Source organism: Callospermophilus lateralis, unplaced genomic scaffold, assembly GCF_048772815.1.
Source record: "Callospermophilus lateralis isolate mCalLat2 unplaced genomic scaffold, mCalLat2.hap1 Scaffold_65, whole genome shotgun sequence".
NCBI lineage: Eukaryota > Metazoa > Chordata > Mammalia > Rodentia > Sciuridae > Callospermophilus > Callospermophilus lateralis.
The window spans coordinates 3,060,165-3,082,940 of NW_027514826.1; the positions used below are offsets into that span (position 1 = coordinate 3,060,165).

At 36.2% G+C, this 22,776-nt stretch overlaps 1 pseudogene; it reads left to right on the top strand.

The window, feature by feature from the left end:
• Positions 1-5,218: 5,218 nt before the first annotated feature.
• Positions 5,219-22,776, top strand: part of LOC143640815 (mothers against decapentaplegic homolog 5-like) — a 28,283-nt pseudogene continuing 10,725 nt past the window's right edge.

Here is a 22,776-nt window from a genome sequence, read left to right on the forward strand (position 1 = left end):
CGCCTTCCTGCTCCGGTCTGGCTGGGCGGCTGTCGCGGCTTCCTGCTCTGGTCTGGCTGGGCGGCTGTCGTGGCTTCCCATACTAGCTTTTGCAAGGCTCTCCCTGGATATTTTATATCACAGCAAATGACATCCTGGTGGAAATGCATGTGAGAAGGAATGTTTATGTGGCATGACAGGAAGCCATCATGTTGGTAGGGTCCAGTTTTGCTCTTTTATAACAACTAGCTCTTGGGAGAACTAACTCAGGGTCTCACAGGAACTATCTTAGACCCTCTCAAGGACAATACCCCCAGTGACTCAATTATTTTCTACTATGTCCCACCTTTTAAAGTTTTTTTTTTTTTTTTTACCTTGTACACTACCACATTGAAGACTAAGCTTCCATGGAGACACACTCAAACCATATTCAAACTGTGGTAGCACTTGACAGAAAAATCAATGACTGTCCATTAAAGTACGCAGTTCAGTGCATGGAATAATGCCAGGTACTCCAGACTCTTAGAAGGATTTTGTATTCCATTTGGGGAAGTAGATAAGGTCTTATCAATGTCTTCTTAGCCATAGCCATAGTAACTTCTTTCGGGTAGGGTAGTGCTAAAACTCTTCATAGGAAGGGATGGATTTGAGCTTAATCTAAGATTTCTCTTGGAAGATACATAAGCAGACAAGTTATAGGAATTTGGGCTGATCAGAAGGTGTATACATATACTGGTACAGTGATGAGTGGTTAGATTGTGAATAAATTCATCCAGTCTCTTAAGTCTTGGCTCTTCCTCTTGAATGGTAGTGATCATTATTTGTGTTCTAATAGCACTCTTCAGTTTATAAAGTATGTATAATATATACATTACTACTTTATTGTTTCAACATTTTAGTGACTTTGAAATTACCCTCTCTAGATACCTAGTCCTGCCCTTAGTGAAGGGTAGAATCTGATCTCCTCTATGCTTTCATTATACTATTTTTTAAAATCAAAACTAGTGGGTTTTTAAATTTTGAAATACTTAAATTTATAGAAAAGTAAGAAAAAAACCTTTATCACAATAGATGATTTGCCTATTCAAATCTAGTTTACAAAAACAACTAAAGGTTTTTCTATCTTCATCCTTCTGTCTCTGCTCACTGGAGACAATTAGTATTTAGTATAAGGTTAGTGTGTGTCATTTCTATCCATATTTTATTCTCTCATTATATATGTACATATCTATAATGACAAATTTTATTTTAAATTTTATGTACATTATGTATGGTTGCTCCTTCATATCCACAGGTTTTGTACTGAGAAAGACCACCAATGTAAACAAAATTACAAGAAAAAATTATGCCTGTACTGAATTTGTACAGACTTTTTCATTATTCCCTAAACAATACTTTATAACCACTATTTAATAGCATTTATATGAGGTATTAAGTATTATAGACAATTTGGAGATGAGGAAGTATATATTTGGATATGCATAGGTTATATGCAGATGCTATACCATTTTATATAAGGAATTTGAACATTCTAGGATTTGGGTGTCCCTAGCCCCTTTTATTTTATTTTGAAACAGTGTCTTGCCAAGTTGCCCAGGCTGACCTTGAACTTCAAATTCTTGAACTTCCTGAGTAGCTGGGATTACAGGGATTGACCACTGCCTCTGACTGGTGGTGTCCACATATTTTTGCAAGTTGCTTCTTTTTACTCACTGGTTTATATTTTATAAATAGACACTACTCTAGGTCCAAGAGATCTGGTGGTGGGTAGTGAAGATAAGATTATCTCCCTACTAACATTTCAGTGGTAAATAAATAAAATTGATACTATGGTATCAGGTTTCTTAGGGTAAATGTTATGAGGGATGGACAGGGTTGGGATAGGGTTTTGTAAAGTGGATTGAAATCTATTTTTGATAAAGTGGTCAGGGAATTTCTCTTTCAGGAGTTGTCATGTGCACAAATGAATTAATTGATAAAATGAGCCATGTTAAGATCTGGGAGAAGAGAATTCCACAGGAGGAAATATCAAGTGCAGAGGCCTTGAAGTAGAAATAACCTTAGAGTCCTTGAGAAATGGAAAGAAGTCAAGTGTAGTTAAGTGTAGAGTTAGCTGGAAGAATGGTTATGAAATGAGATTGGAAGAAGAAGCCCGATGCCAGATCATGTAGGTCCTATAAAATAATATAAGGAGTTTAGATTTTGAGTGTCATAAGAAGCCACTAGATGATTCTTTTGAGCAGGGAAATATTGTGCTTTGATCTACTAATTGAATTAATTTTACACTGAATTCTGTGTTGTAGAGAAGAATGTGGAAACTCTAGATAAAGATCTGCATCTAATGTGGAAAGATCTTAAAGATAAATTTCAACACATTTTTTGCACTTTTTTCAGTATGTAACTACTTATGTAAAGAAAAATATACATTCACATTTGCTTGTTTATGTAATATTTCTTTGGAAGAACATTAAAGGCAAATAAAAGGGATTACCTGTGAGATGGGGAACTGATGATGGAGAGAATGGGGATGAGAAATCAGATCAGAGTTCACTTTTTATGTATCAATAGAATATATTAAAATCATGCAGAAAAGTGTTCCTATAATAAGTACCCAACCAGTTGAATTTTCACAAACTGAAATCTTATATATAACCATCTAGAACTATAAGCACAAACTGTATCAGGATAGTAGAAATCCCTCAGATTCTCTAATAGTTGTTACTCTCACCTTTCCCTTTGTACTACCACCACCATCTTAACCTCTACTAATAGGCATTTTTTTAACTTGGTTTTTGTACCAGTGAGCACTCTTAATTTCATTTTGTTGCTATAATTTGATTTTAGATACTGTTTTTATTTTAGCACTATTTAAATAATGCCTTAATAGGCTCTTGTTGTTAAAAGGTTAAAACAGTAGAGAAGTAAATGGAACAAGTTATACAGGACCTCTTTCTTCTGTCTCTTCCCAGAGATAAGTGCAATGAATAATTTAGTACATAGCCTTCAGATCCTTATTCTCTGTTTATATACATAATTATCTTTTTCCCCATATTTTGAATGATGATGATAATGGATGAATAGTTAACATTTATTAGGTACTTTCTATGCACCCTACATAGTTGTAATTTGTGGAAACAAGGAGAAACACCTTCCCTAAAAGTTATAGTATCTATGTTATTCTAATGGTTGTATACCATTCTTATACTATATCTTATTTAAACTTAGTTAATCATATTGTTTCTATAATCACTGCAACATTTAGAATAAGCTGTGTATTCTGAATTGTGGTTTATAAGTTCCTCTCATGTCTCTCCCTCTTTCATACACACACACACACACACACCCTCTGTGTAGACCCCACTGTGATCTTTTATTCCTCAATAAGATCTCAATCATCCAGTTTTTTTTTTCTTCTCTGTGGTCAGGAAATGCTCTGTTTATGTCTGCTGTTTTTTTTTTTTTGTTAGTGTCTCTTTGCCTTTGGAATTTCTTTTCTTATCTGAGACAAACATTGCCTTTACTTTCTGATCCCAGTTGTATTTTGTCCTACATCCTCGATGTAACTATGACTGAGCTCAGCTCTTCTTATAGCTCCTTTATATATTCCTGTTACAGAAAAATATGCTTTTTCTTGTTATATCTCTAGTTTAATGTAGCCAGGTTTGCTTGCCTGGCAAAAACATCCTACACAGGATCCTAACATTAGAAGTATATCTTTAGTTTCTTGCACCCCTCTCCCATGGTTACAGCTTAGCAGGATGGACAGCCACTGCTGTTAGTCACCACCATCAGCATGCAGAACAATGCCTGGCACTTACAGGCTCTCAGCAAGCATATGCTGAATGAATTAATCTGTTGGTTCTTAAGAAGAAACCTATTTGGTGTGACTTTTTCTTTTTTTTTTTAAGCTCCGTAACGTAATGGCTGATCATAGTACATGGTGCATAATAAGCAACCAGCAATTATTCCTGATGTTTAACTCAGTTTTTTTTTTTGTGAGTGTGTGTTTACCTGGTTTTAACTGAGTGCATGTATTCTTTTCTGGGAAGATATGGTCCATCCTAGAACAATCTTGGCCATAGAATTTGCTAGCATTTGTCAAAGGCTACCGCATTGGTTGATAAAATGGCACAAGAAAGGAAGTTTCTTTTGTTACTGACATTCTTTTTTAAAATGTTTCACTAAGTGCATGTTGTCTGTAGTTGGTTGTATAGTGATGTACAGGGATTTTCACCCACTCTTAGCAGTAGAGTGCCACTGTGTATCACTTGCTCTTGTCATCACCAAGAACTTTTAGTGGGTCAGAATCGTAGTTTGCATGGAGCATCTTCAAAACTATATGCATTAAATATCATAAAAGCCAGTAGAAATTATAAAATATAAACTTCTTTGGGTTGAATCATATATTTAATCTCTCTAAATCTCTTTAGCATTCTTAGTTTTAAAAATAGACATTTTTTACTTTCTGGCAGTTATATGTACTATAACTGATTTGAGAGTTTGGTATGTATTATGACAACTTTTAATATAATCTGCATCTGATAATGTGACGTAAATAATCTCAACTTCTCTGGTAGAGTATCACTGGGTTCAATCCTTATTATCACCAAAAACAAACAAACAAACAAACAAAAACTTTAGGGGATTTTGATCACCTCAGCACATGTCATGTTTAGAATTGACAGCATGTAACATATATGAACTTTGGTGAAGGAAAGAACTTCATAAGCAAATATTAGAGGACTCTTTTAGGCCTTAGTAGCTTTACCAAAGGAAAGAGTCTGTTTTTGTTTTTGTTTTTGATAATATATAGAAAGTGAAGTAGCCTGTTTTTACGCTTAGTTATGGTATGTCATTGTCAGTTGATTAATTATTTGTTCATGCTCTGAAGAAGGAAGTAAGAAGTCACAGAACCTTTTGAGAAGATGTCTTCTTCTAGATTTTTGTTTTTTATTTTACTTTGTAATGCTTTTCTGTTCTTAGTGACAAATAACACATTTTTCAGTTATATTGACTTAAATATATGTAAATTGAATTGGTTTAAATTAGGATCCTTTCCTGCTTTCTCTTTTAGGACTTGTACCAATGAAAGAAGCATATGGCACTTGTGAAGATAAATGTCACTCCTCCTTCTTTAATTGGACCTTCTGCTTAGGACCTGTATGTGACTTTTCACCTGTGATCTGTTCTTTCAGTAGCTACTGACTTTAATTACGGGAAGGTCTCTAAAGATTTGTATCAAATGACGTCAATGGCCAGCTTGTTTTCTTTTACTAGTCCAGCAGTGAAGCGATTGTTGGGCTAGAAACAAGGTGATGAGGAGAAAAAATGGGCAGAAAAGGCAGTCAATGTTTTGGTGAAAAAACTGAAAAAGAAAAAAGGTGCCATGGAAGAACTGGAGAAAGCCTTGAGCAGTCCAGGACAACCAAGCAAATATGTCACTATTCCCAGATCTTTAGATGGATGCCTACAGGTTTCTCACAGGAAAGGTTTACCCCATGTTATATATTGTCATGTTTGGCACTGGCCTGATTTGCAGAGTCATCATGAGCTAAAGCCATTGGATATTTGTGAATTTACTTTTGGATCTAAGCAAAAAGAAGTTTGTATCAACCCTTACCATTATAAGAGAGTGGAGAGTCCAGGTAGGTTTTATTGTCCTGAGAATAATTAAAAACAAAACTAAAAGGGAAAACAAAACAAAACAAAACAAAAACATGTCTCTGGCTGATTTGCATATAATTAATTTATTAATTGAAAGGTTCTATTGACTTTGTGTTGCCTTTTTAAAGACTTAATGTGGGAGGGATATTGGCTTGTTCTAATTCTTTTTTCACTGTAAACACCTATATATACAATTAGATGATCTTCCTTTCTGATGATATGTACTAGATCTTGTTCCTTTTTGTCTATTCAAGAAAATTGTTCCAACGATATCATCAGTCTTCCCAGCATCATATTGTCCTCTACCAGACTATTTCTGATAACATATAATCATGTTATGTTACCACCCATCCTAAAATAAGAGTTAAAAAAGAATTCCTGTCCTGACCTCATTCACACACTCCTATTCCTTATCTATTGCATTTTTTTCTGGTCTTTTTATAGAATTCTCCATTTTCATTATCTGTACACTTTTATTTTTTCTTCTTTCTTGTTACTTTTCCAGTTAGTCTTTCTTCCCTACCATTGAATGTTTCACCATCACTAGTGACTGCCTTTTTACAAATTAAGGTTGTTTCTTGGTGTTACTTCCTTCTCATAGTTTGACATAGTTGGTCTTCTGCCCTCCTACTCAAAACTTTTTCTCTTTGACTTTCAAGACAATATTTTCTCCTGATTCTTCTATCTCATTGTCCTTGTTCAGTCTCTTTGATGCCTTATTCTACTGTTTCTTAGGACTTAGTATTTGAATCTTTTCTCTGTCTTTATTCTATCATAAATGCTGTCATGCATTAAGTACCTCAGGTTTGTTAAATCATCTATAAGCTGATGCTTAAATTTTGAACTCCAGCGTCAACTTCTCCCTTGAGTTTTAGACTTATACATCCAGTTATCTACTTGACATCTCCACTTAAATGTCTAATAAACAATGACTTTTGATTTTTCCCCCTACTAAATCATTTTTTCTCCTGTTTCTCTATTGAAGTGCATGGCAGTATTCATGGAATTACTGTTGTCCAAGCCTAAGTTCATTTTTATTCTTAAGTCCTGTATTTGAGCTATGAGCAAATGCTATTTACTGTACCTTCAAAATATATCTTGATATTATCACATCACACCATCTGTAAGCACTACTTTATAATAGATTGTCATCATCTCTCAACTTAGTACTCTCCTAATTGTTCTCTCTCCTTTCCCCTCAACCCATTATATTTTCTATGTGGCAGCCAGAGTGACATTTAAAACAGCATATGTCAAATCATGTCAGTTCCTACTAAAAACTCTTTAAAGGCTTTCTTTCACACTTAGAACAGGTCTCTTTATGACCTGTCCTCAGACTTCTGTTCCTTGGACTTGTCTACTCCTGTTTCCAAGCATTATATATTGCCTTTTCTGCTAAGGGACTCTCCCCTTGTCATATTTTTGTGGCATTCTTTCTCACTCTATTTAGTACTTGCTGCAAAAGCACCAACACTTGTTGACTGTTAGGTATTTATTTTGTTTACTGACTGACATAAGTAGTGCCTTCCTTAGTCTCATTCATTACTGCATCCCCGGTGTCTAGAGTAACATTTCCAGCACTTAGTAGGTGCTACTCTGTATTTTTTTTCTTGGTAAGGAATTAATTACCTAAACTGATGTTTTAGTTCATTTATTGCTGCTACAACAATACCACAGACTGGGTAAATTATAAACAATAGAAAGTTATGGGGGCTGGGATTGTGGCTCAGTGGTAGAGTGCTTGTCTCGCATATGTGAAGCACTGGGTTCAATCCTCAGCACCACATTAAAAAATAATAAAATAAAGTTATACACACACACACACACACACACACATAAATTTTTTTAAAAAAGTTATTCAGCTCATGGTTCTGGAAACTGGAAAGTCCCATGGTAAGGGGCTGTCTCTGGTGAGGGTCTTCTGATAGCATCATATGATGGCAGAATAGCAAGCTAGCATAAGTGAGGCAGGGGAGAAGACAGAGGGGGCTGTACTTAAAACAGAATCAATTCTCATGATAAATAACTTACTCCTGAATTACCTCTTATCAGCCTTCACCTCCCAACACTGTTAGGGATTAAGTTTCCAACATGTGAATTTTGGGGACATATTAAAACCACAGTAGCTAAGATAGTAGCTGAGTGCATTAGTTATCAATTGCTATACAACAAATTACTGCAGATGTAGTATCTTGACACACTTATTACCTCACAGTTTGTGAATGAGCATCTAGTCATAGTTTAGCTGGCTTTTTGCAAGCCTCTAATGAAAGTATTGGTCAGGCCTGAGGTCTTATCAAAAGTTCAGATGGGGAAGGCTCTGCTTCCATGGTCACTGTAATTGTTAACAGAATTCAGTAGTCCTTGCAAGCTGTTGGGCCCTTGCTGATCATCAACAAGAGATTGCCTTCAGTTGCTTACCACATGTCCATCTGCATAAGTAGTTTCCATTTATGGCAGCTTCTTCCTGAAAGAATGGCATTATGTTTTTATGGAATGTAATCACATACCTCCTGTCACTTTGCCATATTCTTTTGGTTAGAAGCAAATCACAGCATTCCTTACATTCAAGATTTACCCAAGGACATGAATAATCAAAGGCAGGAATCATGGTGGCCATCTCAGAGTCTGTTCACCACACTACAGATAACATAAACCCAGTGTAGTAAAAAGACTGAAAGTAACATTGAACATGGAAACTAGCAAAAAGAATAGAAGTGATTATCCTGTCAGGGAAATTTCAACTTGAGAGCTTTAGAGCTGTTATTTAATATTTGAGATGATCTTCAATTTCTCATGGAGTCCCAGGAATGCTGCAGCCTGAAGTAATTGATGAAGAAAGGAAAATGGGAAGATTTCATAGAGATGTCTGCAAAACACTCAAGTCTACATATTTGCTAATAGTAAGTCTAGTAAGTGTGTTACTTCCATAGCCAGGGTGTGACTGCAACCAGAAGAAGTTTTTGTTTATCTATAAATCCATTTTTCTCAGCTACAATCATTCTATAGAAAGAGCAAACATATACCTCTGATACTTTTAAAAACACTATAGATCACCTATCTTGCTAGATGGAATGTTAAGAAATCTAATTTTTGGAATACATGCCTGTAATCCTAGCCACTCAGAAGGCTGAGGCAGGAAGATTTCAAGTTTGAGGCTAGCTCAGATGAATTTGTGAGATCCTGTCTGGGGAACAAAAAAGATTGGTGATATAGTGTAAAGGCCGAACTGGGTTTAATCCCCAGTATCACCAACAAACAAAAACAACAAAAAAGAAAAACAACAACAACAAAACTTGATTTGGACCCAAGTTCATCCAAACATCTTGGGGGGGTGGGGAGGAAGTGGCACATTGGCCCAGTTTCAAGCACAAGATGATCACTTCATATAACTGTCTTACTAAATTAGTATTAAGTGTTTATGGACTAGGTGGTTTTCAAACCCAATGAGGTTATTTCTTCATAGAATTAGAAAAGGGCACTAACATTTTAGACTCCTGTGAGTGTATAAATTTATAGATAAGGAAACTTAAACTTGAAAGTAAAGTAACATAGAGGATCACCCACTAGCTGGTATGCAGTATATTGCACAAAGGTAAAAAATATGGAAGATAGTTGGGAGGTGTTGCATACTAGTTAAGATTGTGGGTTATGGAGCTAGACTTTCTGGATTTGAATTCTGGTTTTACTCCATACTACCAATATAAATTCAAGCAATTTACATAAATCTTCTGTGAAATTAATCTAGTTAATTATAAAATAGGAATACTACTACTCACCACCCAGAATTATTATGAGGATTAGATGATTGAATGCATGAACAGGTATTTAAATTAAAACATCATGTGATTCAGAATGGATTTCAAATTAAATAGTAATTCTAGAATAATACATTCTGAAAATAGAACATGGGGGAAATGGCAGAGAAAAAATTTCAAAGGAATACTACTGCTCAAGCAATTGTAGTGGCTCATTGACCATGTAATCAGAACAAGTGATTGAAAAAGATTTACACATGAAATCTTAGGAAACCATGGATATAAAAAAAAAAGATTCTGAAAGCTTCCAGAGAGAAAAATTTAGGGCATCTACAAAGGATTGGAAATCAGAACATTGGATGTCTCAGTGCAATTTGGAATTCTAAAGAAAATGAAGCAGTGCCCTCAAAATTCAGAGGGATAAAAGTTATCTGGAATTCTGTCTGCAAACAGAGAAAACTTTTTTTCCAGATATTTTTCTTATATAAAAATTTTTTATCCTTTCTCAGGAAACTAATAAGATGAGGCCCAGGAAATGGGAACAAATCCTACAGGAGGGAAGGTTTATGGGAATCTTGAGTAGCAACCAATCCAGGTTGGAGCAAAAGCGAAGAAAGACTCAAAGGAAAACATGAAATTAATAAATTATTTGATGATTGTGCTGTATGAAAAATAATATTGATAGGCATTTGGCAGACCTGGTGGAATACTGAAATTAGTGATACACACTTAAAATTAAGCAAATAAAGGAGCAAGGCAATACTTAACATTAATAAAAGCACTGTTTGAGTTGAAATCACAGTACACTTGACTCAACAATGTTTAATATGTATCCATATATATATGCATACATATATACTAAATATAAACACTGGATATTTATCACAATTTTTTATGACAGTTGTGGGGAAGGGAAATTGGGAATGGAATAAAACAAGAAAGCTGCCTCATTTGCTACAAGAGCATGTCTACAAATAATGTCTTGACAAATCAGTAATAGCAATATAAGTATGTTATTTAGCAGTGCACAAAATAAATATCAGAAGAAATGGTTTAATATTTAAATTTGTTATTTATGGAAACAGTATGGGAGATGGCTAGAAATTGCTGTTTTGTTAAAATCTGATCGTTTTTATATGTTTATGCTGTAGTCTTTATAAACTCCACATATTATTTGGGAATAATAAAATAGTTTTAAAAATTTATGTATGCACATAATATAAAAGTAGGGGAAGTCAGTGATTTTAGTTATGCCTTTAGTTAAAAAAAAAAAAACACAGCAAATGAACCTTTAGTAGACTGAATTCTTTAGCTTACGAAGTCTTTTTAATTAGATAAGAAAATTTCTTGCTATCATTTAATGCCCTTCTTTCCAATGGTCGTTGCCCCATCATTCTGAAAGGAGAACAACAGTAGAAAAAAAATGTTGTAGTCAATGTTGACTGTATATTTATAGCACAAATTCAGTAAAATGAAAAACCAGTACAAATAGTGAGCATTTGATTTGTTGTATGTATCTCAACTTCAGGGAGGGGGAAGTATGAAGCTAAAAAACAAACCAGTTTTGTTTGTACAAAATGATATCAAAATCAGTGAGATTTTTCTGAATGAAAAATTACATTGACAAATATAGGAAAGTTATTAAAAGAGATGAATTGTCATTTAAGAATATGAAGAATCAGATTTTAGTTTCCTATAAGAAAAAGTAAGTAATCAGGTGTTTGAATGTTGTTTTGATCACATGGGTCTTTAGAGAAAATGAACATTTGAATAAGGTTAAAGTTTTATTTAAAAAAAATCTATTTAAATGTTATATATTTTCCATATGAGAAATTTCACTATTATCATATATACAAGACAGACTTTGAATAGAAGACTTCTACTAGGGGAACATTAATATTTTTAGTAAAGAAAACTTTACCGAAGAACACAAAATTTGAATTTTTTTCAAATTAAGAATGATGAAAATATTCAGATTGGAAACGTGAAGGTTTTTAGGGCATCTCCATAACTTACCTCATCTTTATTCTCTATTCTTACCTCCCATAGGGTTCAGTTCCTAGGCCAAGTGACTTGTGTTTTCCCATCTCCCTCCTCTATGGTTCTCTTCCCCTAGCACTCACATGTGAAATCCTCCTGATTTTTTAAAGATCTGAACAGGTGTTGTCTTTTCTATAATATTCTGATTCCCTGTTAGATGGGAGTGTTCATTTATTGAACTTCTTTTGCATTAATATTCTGTATTATGGATTTTTTAAAACAAGTCTGTGTATCAAAGAATATCAGTGGTATCTTTTCTGGATTTTCTGTCTTCCAGAGTCTCTTATACAGGCTAAATGCAATAGTTATTAAATAGTTATTATGTTAATATAGTTTCAGGTTTCTACAAAACAGTCTTTCCTAAAAGTAAATTGTTTTAAATGGTTTGTAGTTTTACATGAATCCTTTCTGCTAATCCTTTAAGGTGGGTGGGACATTTGCTTTAGTAATTTCTAAATAATGACTTCATTTTTGTCTTTCAGTCTTACCTCCAGTGTTAGTGTCACGTCATAATGAATTCAATTCACAACACAGCCTTCTGGTTGAGTTTAGGAACCTGAGCCACAATGAACCGCATATGCCACAAAATGCCACATTTCCAGATTCTTTCCATCAGCCCAGCAACACTCCTTTTCCCTTATCTCCAAATAGCCCCTATCCCCCTTCCCCTGCTAGCAGTACATATCCTAACTCCCCAGCAAGTTCTGGACCAGGAAGTCCATTTCAACTCCCAGGAAAGACTTTATTGAGAGGAAAAAAGAAAAGTAATAATACTAACAACCCCTGAGTATCAGCATTTGTTCTTACTGCTGATCCTTCTGGTGAACTATGTTATAAAAGAGCTAGTTACATCTGACTGTATATTCTTCAGATAATTGTTTGATTTCAAAAATAGTTTGCCAGGCAGACCTCGTGACCCAGAGAAGGGGCCCACCGGCCTGCCTGCGTGGTAGACAGACCACCCCAACTGGAGGAGGAGCCCAGCCTCCTGCCTGCACAGTAGGCAGACCACGTGGCCTGGAATGGTGGGTACAGCCACCCACCAGCATGGTAGACAGACCACCCCAACTGGAGGAGGGGCCGAGCCACCCACCCATGCAGTCACCTGACAGAGCTCTGGACAAACAAAAGGTCTCCCCAACACCCCCCACCTCATCAAACACCTTATGAGAAAAACTGATGGAACTCATCTTGGAAAATCCCACCAACACTTAAAACCACCAACTGGTGGGCGTGGCTACAAGCTCAGTTCTGCAGCAGATCAGGCACCTTGTTTACATCTCAGAGAATAAGAGTAGAGAGGCCACAGGTGGAAGCTCAAGTCCTCTCACACTGACTACCACCACCACCTTGAACCCAGAGACTCAACCTAGGAATAGAAAATGCCACCAACTGGAAGAAAAGAAAACAGAGTTCTGAGAGACATTTTTTTTTCTTTCTCTTTACTCTTCTCTTTCTCTCTTCATCCATTCATTCAGTCTCCTCTACCCTCCCCCCTCTGGTCCTCGCAACCTCAACAGATGTGAAACCAAGAATTGTGCATGAAAAGGGTCTTTAACAACTGAATCACCAGAATAATATAATATAGAGAAATTGCATATGCCCCACCTCCCTCCCCCCCTTTTCTTTCTTTCTTTTTTCTCTTTTTTCTTTTTCCCGCTCTCTTTTTTCTCTTTTTTTCCTTTTTATTTGTTTTTCTCCTTCTTACTCCCTCTATCCCACTTGCAACCCCCTAAATTTTACTAATTATAAGTAGGGTAATCTTATAAATATAGATAGGAATTTGAATCTACACATTCTTCCATAAGTTACCCATCTATTGGTTAGAGCTTCCCAAAGTTACTAAGTTAGATTAACCCCATACCCTCACTCCTTTACCCCTGAACATAACATCCTACACCTGAAATTCAGTTTTCTTCAAGCTACCTCAAACAGTATGCCTTTCATGTAACTAATGACTATATTTGTAAATGATAATTGAAACCAATATTTGTAGACATAGAGTCTAGCTATAAATGTAGTAATAAGGAAAACGTGTGCTTAGATGATGTAATATTGATATTGGGAACTGTTAACATTGTCTTTCTCCACAAAAGGGAGACTTTGCAACTAGACAAGAGCAGTATAAATATATAGAGGGAAAATCAATAACACAACAGTTTCAGAAAGAAGAAAGAAAGGTGAGCAGTATGAAAAGACAAAGAAAGAAAAGACCACAAGCAATGCAGGTCAACTCAACTTTAGAAGAGGTAATATCTGCAGCAGATGGAATGTCAGATAAAGAATTCAGGATATACATGCTTCAGATGATCTTGAGTCTCAAGGAAGACATTAGACAGCAAAATCAGACAATGAGAGTACTACCAGCAGAGCTGAAAACTTAGAAGATAGAACATCAGACAATGAAGACAAAATATTTCAACTTGAAAAGAACATAGACAGCTCAGCGAGACTGTTTAAGAAACCATGAGCAGAACATCCTAGAAATATGGTATAACATAAAGAGACCAAACTTAAGAGTTATTGGGATAGAGGAAGGTATAGAGGTATAAACCAATGGAATGAGCAATCTGTTCAATGACATAATACGAGAAAACTTCCCAGACTTCAAGAATAAAACAGAATTCCAAATCCTAGAAGCCTATAGGACACCGAATGTGCAAAATCATAAGAGATCTAAACCAAGACACATTATAATGAAGATGTCCAACATACAGAATAAGAAGAAAATCTTAAAAGCCACAAGAGAGAGGAAGCAGACTACATTTAGGGGTAAACCAATCAGGATAACAGCTGACCTTTCAACACAGATTCTGAAAGCAAGAAGATCCTGGAACAACATATTTCAAACGCTGAAAGAAAATGGGTTCCAACCAAGAATCGTGTATCCAGTGAAATTAAGCTTCAGGGTGGAAGATGAAATTAAAACCTTCCACGATAAACAAAAGTTAAAAGAATTTGTAGCTAGAAAACCAGCTCTTCAAAACATCCTTGGCAAAACATTACAGGAAGAGGAAATGAAAAATAACAATGTAAACCAGCAGTGGGAGGTAGTACAGTAAAGGGAAAAAATAACCAAAGAGGAAAAACAAATCATGTTAAGTAACATAAATAACCAAATATGGCAGGAAGTACAAACCATATCTCAATAGTAACCCTAAATGTTAATTGCTTAAACTCACCAATCAAGAGACACAGTCTAGTAGAATGAATCCAAAAAAAAAAAAAAAGATCCAACAATATGCTGCCTATAGGAGACACATTTGATAGGAAAATACATACATAGACTGAGGGTGAAAGGTTGGGAAAAATTATATCAGTCATATGGACCTCAGAAACAAGCAGGAGTGTCCATACTTGTATCAAATAAAATAGACTTCAAGCCAATGTTAATCAGAAGGGATAAAGAAGAACACTACATACTGCTCAAGGGAACCATACACTAACAAGTAATAACAATCATAAATATATATGCCCCAAACAATGGTTCAGCTATGTTCATCAAACAAACTCTTCTCAAGTTCAAGAGTCAAATACACCACAATTCAATAATTATGGGAGACTTCAACACACCTCTCTCACCACTGGACAGATCTTCCAAACAAAAGTTGAATAAAGAAACTATAGAACTTAATAATACAATTAATAACCTAGACTTAATTGGCATATATAGAATATACCACCCAACATCAAGCAGTTACACTTTTTTCTCAGCAGCACATGGATCCTTCGCAAAAATAGACCATATATTATGTCACAGGGCAACTCTTAGGAATCATAAAGGAGTAGAGATAATACCATGCATCCTATGTGATCATAATGGAATGAAACTGGAAATCAATGATAAAAAAAGGAAGGAAAAATCCTGCATCACTTGGAGAATGAATAATATGTTACTGAATGATCAATGGATTACAGAAGACATCAAGGAGGAAATTAAAAAATTCTTAGAGATAAATGAAAACACTGACATAACATATCGGAATCTATGGAACACAATGAAAGCAGTTCTAAGAGGAAAATTCATTGCTTGGATTTCATTCCTTAAAAAAAGAAAAAACCAACAAATAAATGATTTCACACTTCATCTCAAAACCCTAGAAAAAGAAGAGCAAAACAACAGCAAAAGTAGTAGAAGGCAAGAAATAATTAAAAGCAGAGCTGAAATCAATGAAATTGAAACAAAAAAAACAACTGAAAAATTTGACAAAACTAAAAGTTGTTCTTTAAAAATAAATAAGATCAACAGACCTTAGCCATGCTAATGAAGAGAAGAAGAGCGAGAACTCAAATTACTAGCATACAGGATGAAAAAGGCAATATCACAACAGACACTTCAGAAATACAGAAGATAATTAGAAAGTATTTTGAATCCTTATACTCCAATAAAATAGAAGATAGTGAAGGCATTGATAAATTTCTTAAGTCATATGATCTGCTCAGATTTAGTCAGGGGGATATACACAACCTGAACAGACCAATATCAATTGAGGAAATAGAAGAAGCCATCAAAAGACTACCAACTAAGAAAAGCCCAGGACCAGATGGGTATACAGCAGAGTTTTACAAAACCTCCAAAGAAGAACTAATACCAATACTTTTCAAGCTATTCCAGGAAATAGAAATAGAGGGAGAACTTCCAAATTCATTCTACGAGGCAAACATCACCCTGATTCCTAAACCAGACAAAGATACTTCAAAGAAAGAAAACTACAGACCGGCATCTCTAATGAACATAGATGCAAAAATCCTCAATAAAATTCTGGCAAATCGGATACAGAAACATTATCAAAAAGATTGTGCATCATGATCAAGTAAGATTCATTCCTGGGATGCAAGGCTGGTTCAATAAATGTTATTTACCACATCAATAGACTTAAAGATAAGAACCATATGATCATCTTGACAGATGCAGAAAAAGCATTCGACAAAGTACAGCATCCCTTTATGTTCAAAACACTAGAAAAACTAGGGATAACAGGAATGTACCTCAATATTGTAAAAGCTATCTATGCTAAGCCTCAGGCTAACATCATTCTGAACGGAGAAAAATTGATGGCATTCCCTCTAAAATCTGGAACAAGACAAGGATGCCCTCTCTCACCAATTCTGTTCAACATAGTTCTTGAAACACTGGCCAGAGCAATTAGATGAAAGAAATTAAAGGCATAAAAAAAGAAAAAGAAGAACTTAAATTATCACTATTTGTGGATGACATGATTCTATACATAGCAGACCCAAAAGGGTCTACAAAGAAACTACTAGAGCTAATAAATGAATTCAGCAAAGTGGCAGGTTATGAAATCAACATGCATAAATCAAAGGCATTCCTGTATATCTGCGACAAATCTGAAATGGAAATGAGGACAACCACCCCATTCACAATATCCTCAAAATAAATAAATAAATAAAATACTTGGGAATCAACCTAACAAAAGAGGTGAAATATTTATACAATGAAAACTACAGAACCCTAAAGAGAGAAATAGAAGAAGATCTTAGAAGATGGAAATATATACCCTGTTCATGGATAGACAGAACTAACATCATCAAAATGGCGATATTACCAAAAGTTCTCTATAGGTTTAAAACAATGACAATCAAAATCCCAATGTCACTTCTTGTAAAAATAGATAAAGCAATCATGACATTCATATGGAAAAATAAAATACCCAGAATAGCAAAAACAATTCTAAGCAGGAAGAGTGAATCAGGTGGTATAGCGATACTAGACTTGAAACTATACTACAGAGCAATAGTAACAAAAACAGCATGGTACTGGTACCAAAACAGGCAGGTGGACCAATGATACAGAATAGAGGACACAGAGACCAATCCACAAAATTACAACTATCTTATATTTGATAAAGGGGCTAAAAGCATGCAATGGAGGAAGGATAGCATCTTCAACAAATGGTGCTGGGAAAACTGGAAATTTGTATGCAACAAAATGAAACTGAATTCCTTTCTCTCGCCATGCACAAAAGTTAACTCAAAATGGATCAAGGAGCTTGATATCAGATCAGAGACTCTGTGTCTCATAGGAGAAAAACTTGGCTCTGATTTACATATTGTGGGGTCGGGCTGCAAATTCCCTAATAGGACACCCATAGCACAAGAGTTTAAAACAAGAATCAACAAATGGGACTTACTTAAACTAAAAAGTTTTTTCTCAGCAAGAGAAACAATAAGAGAGGTAAATAGGGAGCCTACATCATGGGAACAAATTTTTACTCCTCACACTTCAGATAGAGCCCTAATATCCAGAGTATACAAAGAACTCAAAAAATTAGACAATAAGATAACAAATAACCCAATCAACAAATGGGCCAAGGACCTGAACAGACACTTCTTAGAGGAGAACATACAATCAATCCACAAGTACATGAAAAAATGCTCACCATCTCTAGCAGTCAGAGAATTGAAAATCCAAACCACCCTAAGATACCATCTCACTCCGGTAAGAATGGCAGCCATTATGAAGCCAAACAACAACAAGTGCTGGCGAGGATGTGGGGAAAAGGGTACACTTGTACATTGCTGGTGGGACTGCAAATTGGTGTGGCCAATTTGGGAAGCAGTATGGAGCTTCCTTGGAAAGCTGGGAATGGAACCACCATTTGACCCAGCTATTCCCCTCTTCGGACTATTCCCTAAAGACCTTAAAAGAGCATACTATAGGGATATTGCTATATCGATGTTCATAGCATTGCAATTCACAATATCAAGACTGTGGAACCAACCTAGATGTCCTTCAATAGATGAATGGATAAAAACAACTGTGGCATTTATACACAATGGAGTATTTCTCTGCACTAAAAAATGACAAAATCATGGCATTTGCAGGGAAATGGATAGCATTAGACCAGATTATGCTAAGTGAAGCTAGCCAATCCCTAAAAAATAAGTGCAAAATGTCTTCTTTGATATAAGGAGAGCAACTAAGAACAGAGCAGGGAGGAAGAGCATGAGAAGAAGATTAACATGAAACAGGGATGAGAGGTGGGAGGGAAAGGGAGAGAGAAGGGAAATTGCATGGAAATGCAATTTAAAATAGACATTTCATCAAAGAAAAATTGTTATACAAAATTATTGTACACAATTTTTATACAAAATTACACATAAGAGGAAGTGAGGGGAAAGGGAAAAAACAAGGGAGAGAAATGAATTACAGTAGATGGGGTAGAGAGAGAAGATGGGAGGGGAGGGGAGGGGAGAGGGGATAGTAGAGGTTAGGAAAGGCAACAGAATACAACAGACACTAGTATGGCAATATTTAAAAATGTGGATGTGTAACCGATGTGATTCTGCAATCTGTATATGGGGTAAAAATGGGAGTTCATAACCCACTTGAATCAAATGTATGAAATATGATATGTCAAGAACTATGTAATGTTTTGAAAAACTAATAATAATAAAAACAATAGTTTGGATTTTATTTTGTCAAATACCATGTTTAAAATATGGAAGTAGTAGAGGAATTAAATACCAACTGTTTAACCTGCTGTTAAGAATCTGCTCAAAAACAAACTTTCATACTTTATTTTGCATAGATGTACTACATTTTATGTCTTCACCAGTTAATAGTGTTGATTCAGTGCTGGTTTTAACACTTTCTTAAGATATATCTCTGAGTATTTGATTCTGTGCAAAGAAAGGCAGTTTTTGACCTTTAATTCTATTTTAATATCTTGGATTACCATATTCTGTTGTACATACATGTGGGTTTGTAATAGGTTTACAATTACTAGTATATGTGCTGTCTAATGCCTGCATTTTTGTGCATCTAATGTTCAGTAATGGACCCTACTGGTAATCTTGAAATTTTTTTAATGCTGTAAAGTAATAACTTTGAGCAGGATGAAGATTTTAACTGTTCTTTGGGATTTTAGCTTGTCTCATTTTCTTCCTCTTAGCTGATACACCTCCTCCTGACTATATGCCACCTGATGAACAGATGGGCCAAGATAATTCCCAGCCTATGGATACAAGCAATAATATGCTTCCTCAGATTATGCCCAGTATATCCAGCAGAGGTAAGAGAAGTATATTTTATCTTTTATCAGAAAGTTATGTTCAACCATGTTGATTTTATTGTAGCTGTGTTTTTTCTTTGTTTAATTTTCTTTTTTTAATCAGTAGATCTTTTATTTATTATTATTTATACCAGGTGCTGAGGATTGAACCCAGGGCCTCACACATGCCAGGCAAGTGCTCTATCACTGAGCTACAAATCCAGCCCCTGTAGCTGTTTTATTTTATTTTTGTTTATTGATTTGCAGTGTCAGAGGCCCAGTGAAGGGCCTACCACATGCTAGGTGAGCACTCACCACTGATCTACACCCCCAGTCTTGGCCACTTTGGAAAAAAAAAAAAAAACGGAAGATGTATATTTTTTATACTATAAATTCACCTTAAGTATATGATTGAATGATTTTGGAAAATATATAAATTTTGTACCTCAATGTAGTTTGAGAGCATTTGAAGGGATCCTCACTCATATGAACAGCTCTACATACCATTCCAATCTGTTTTCTGTATGTATAGATTTATCTTTTCTAACCATTTTATATAAATGGTCATGTAATATATAGTCTTTCATCTGGCTTCTTTCACGCAACATAGTATTGTCAAGATACATTCATGTTGTAACATAATAATAGTTTGTTCCTTTTTATGGCTGAACAGTGGGGTTTTTTGTATATATATACCACATTTTACCTATTTCCCAGTCAGTAGGCATTTTATCTGTTTCTTGTTTTTGTTTTGTTTAGTATGCATAATACTCTTAGAAACTTTTGTATAAAAGTCTTTGTGTGGACACCTTTTTTATGTTTCTTGGGAAGATACCCAGGAGTAGAATCACTGTGTCATATAGTAAGTTTAACCATTGAAGGAAAACTGCCAACCTTCTCCAATGTAGCTGTATCATTTTACACCTGCAGCGTTTCAGGGTATCAGTTCTTCGTAATCTGTTAACACTTACTATTATATCTGTCTTTTTGATTATAGTCATTTTAGTGAGTATGAAGTGCACATTGTGGTTTTAATTTTATACTCCTAATGAGTAATGATGTTGAGCATTTTAAAAATTTTTCTTTGATGAAATGTTTATTTTAAATTTTTTGCCCATTGGGTTGTTTATCTTTTTATTAAGTTGTACAAGTTCTTTATATATTCTGGATTTGAATCCTTTATCAGAAAGTGATTTACAAATATTTTATCTCAGTAGATTTTGTTTTCTTAATAATGTTTTCTGAAGCATAGTGTCTTTAAATTTTGATGAAGTCCAGTTTATCAATTTTTTTTCTGGATCATGTTTTTTTTTTGGGGGGGGGATGAATTTTTATTTGGGCTTCTCACAGTGGTTAGAGCCACTCTGTCTTCAGAACAATCACAGCACAGGAAATGCGTCACTGAGACTGCCCAGAAAAATCTGACCAGCTGAATCTTATTGCTTAAAATACACATATTCACAATAACTGACAAATGGTGATGTGCCTCACACAGGAATGTGTTAGCATTTGCAAATCTTCCGACTGTAGCACCAAACCCTCCACCAATCCTTTCCTTCTCATTCATCTGAAAAACCAGACTCAACCTAGTCTCTCTGACCCCCTGACTATTCCTTCAGTTCCCTGTCTCCTTCTCTAAGCAGGAAGCCTCCAGCAGCCGTGGCCAATTGCGGCTTACTAGTTAAGTCCAGCTTGGCCACTGTGCTTCTTCTCAGGCCTTCAGGGTAAGATGCTTCAGTGAAGCCAACAGTCAACACTCAGACCAGCTCCCCGCTGGGGAAAGAAACCTAGAGGGTCAGATTCATCCATTTGATCAGTTAAATGCAGAAGGATTCATTTTGGTAAAACTTGTTCTCCTTGGAGACACTTCAGTGAGTTGTCTGTGATATCGAAAGGAAGGTGGAAGGTAGGCATCTGAGGGCTGCTGTGCTGTGGCACCCCTCTGGCCACACGCCAGTCCGCCTGTGTCCACTGAACTCAGCAAAGGAAGGACTGTGCTGTGGCACCGTGAGTCTGCCAAAGCCTCCTGGCAATTCTGGGCAGGCTGATGTCTGGGCCACGGCAAGGCCAAGCTTGTCACTGAAGAGCCAATCAAGCTTCTGTCTGAATTCCACTTTTGCCTTCTGTCCCAAGTGGTTGTGGACACCCTCTGGGGACTGAGACCGAAGGCAAGGAGTAGCGGAAGGAGGCAGACAGGTTCAGAGCACACTTCCATTAACAGGGACAGAACACAGGCCTCTGAGCGTCCACGGAGCAATGTGCAAATTGCAGTGATGAGCAGAGTGGAACCTCTACCTTGAGCGCAGTATCTCAGGCAAACACAGGGGGGCGCCGTCGACAATGCTGCCAAATACACTAGCGTACACAGTCAGACGTTTTGTTCGGTAAACAGTAAATGCATAAAATAAATTACCTTGAGAGGGCCATGTTTGCTTCAGACGTGTGGTTAACGTGAGCAGGTTGGCTGCCATTCAAAGTATCTTCACAGGAACACGGGGTGTGGGGCTCACACACAAGAGAGACACACACACACTACAGATCATTCAAAGTCATCGTCTACAGACTTCACTTTGTTCGACATGAATTTTGGTTCTGTGGAATCCAAACAGACACTCATTCACCTCACAGCCTTGGATTTGTCTGTGTGTATATATATATATATATATGTATTTTTTTTTTCCTTTTTTACTGTAACATCAATGCCTAGCCTGAATATCATCATTCAAAAGTGGGAGAAGAACCAAACTTTTCATATGAACAGGGATGGATGGGGAATGTTAGTTTCAGCTGATTGCTCTCTCCTGTCAGAGTTTTCCTATCAAAGCTCAACTGGTTGTCCAAAACCAGACGACAGTAATAAGGATCCTGTGGTCCTTCTGGAGGCTGCCTCCACCCTCCCACCTGGGCCACCAAAACTCCTTACATAGGTTACAGAAAAGTGAGTCACCCGACCCCAATGGGCTAGGGACAGGACAGAGCATGAGAACCACAGATAACCAAGGGATTTCTTCCAAGTGGTCAGTTTAAAACAAACAAACACACAACAACAAGAGACTTATTCAGAATCAAAGAAGAAATACTGTGTGAGAACCAGACTACGGGGCTGCCTTTCCCAGGACCCACAGCTTCCTCAGACCCTCTGTTCATATGAGTACAAGGAGATACAAAGTCCTGCAGACCATGTGCTAGGGATGGACAAGGACACTGGTCACCTGTGGGCACAGACCAAAGGGCAGAGATGCAGGAAGCTGCACTTCTCTCCACTCCCAGATTTAGGGCCTACTGCTCAGAGCTAACCTACTCCAAGCCCACACACAAAC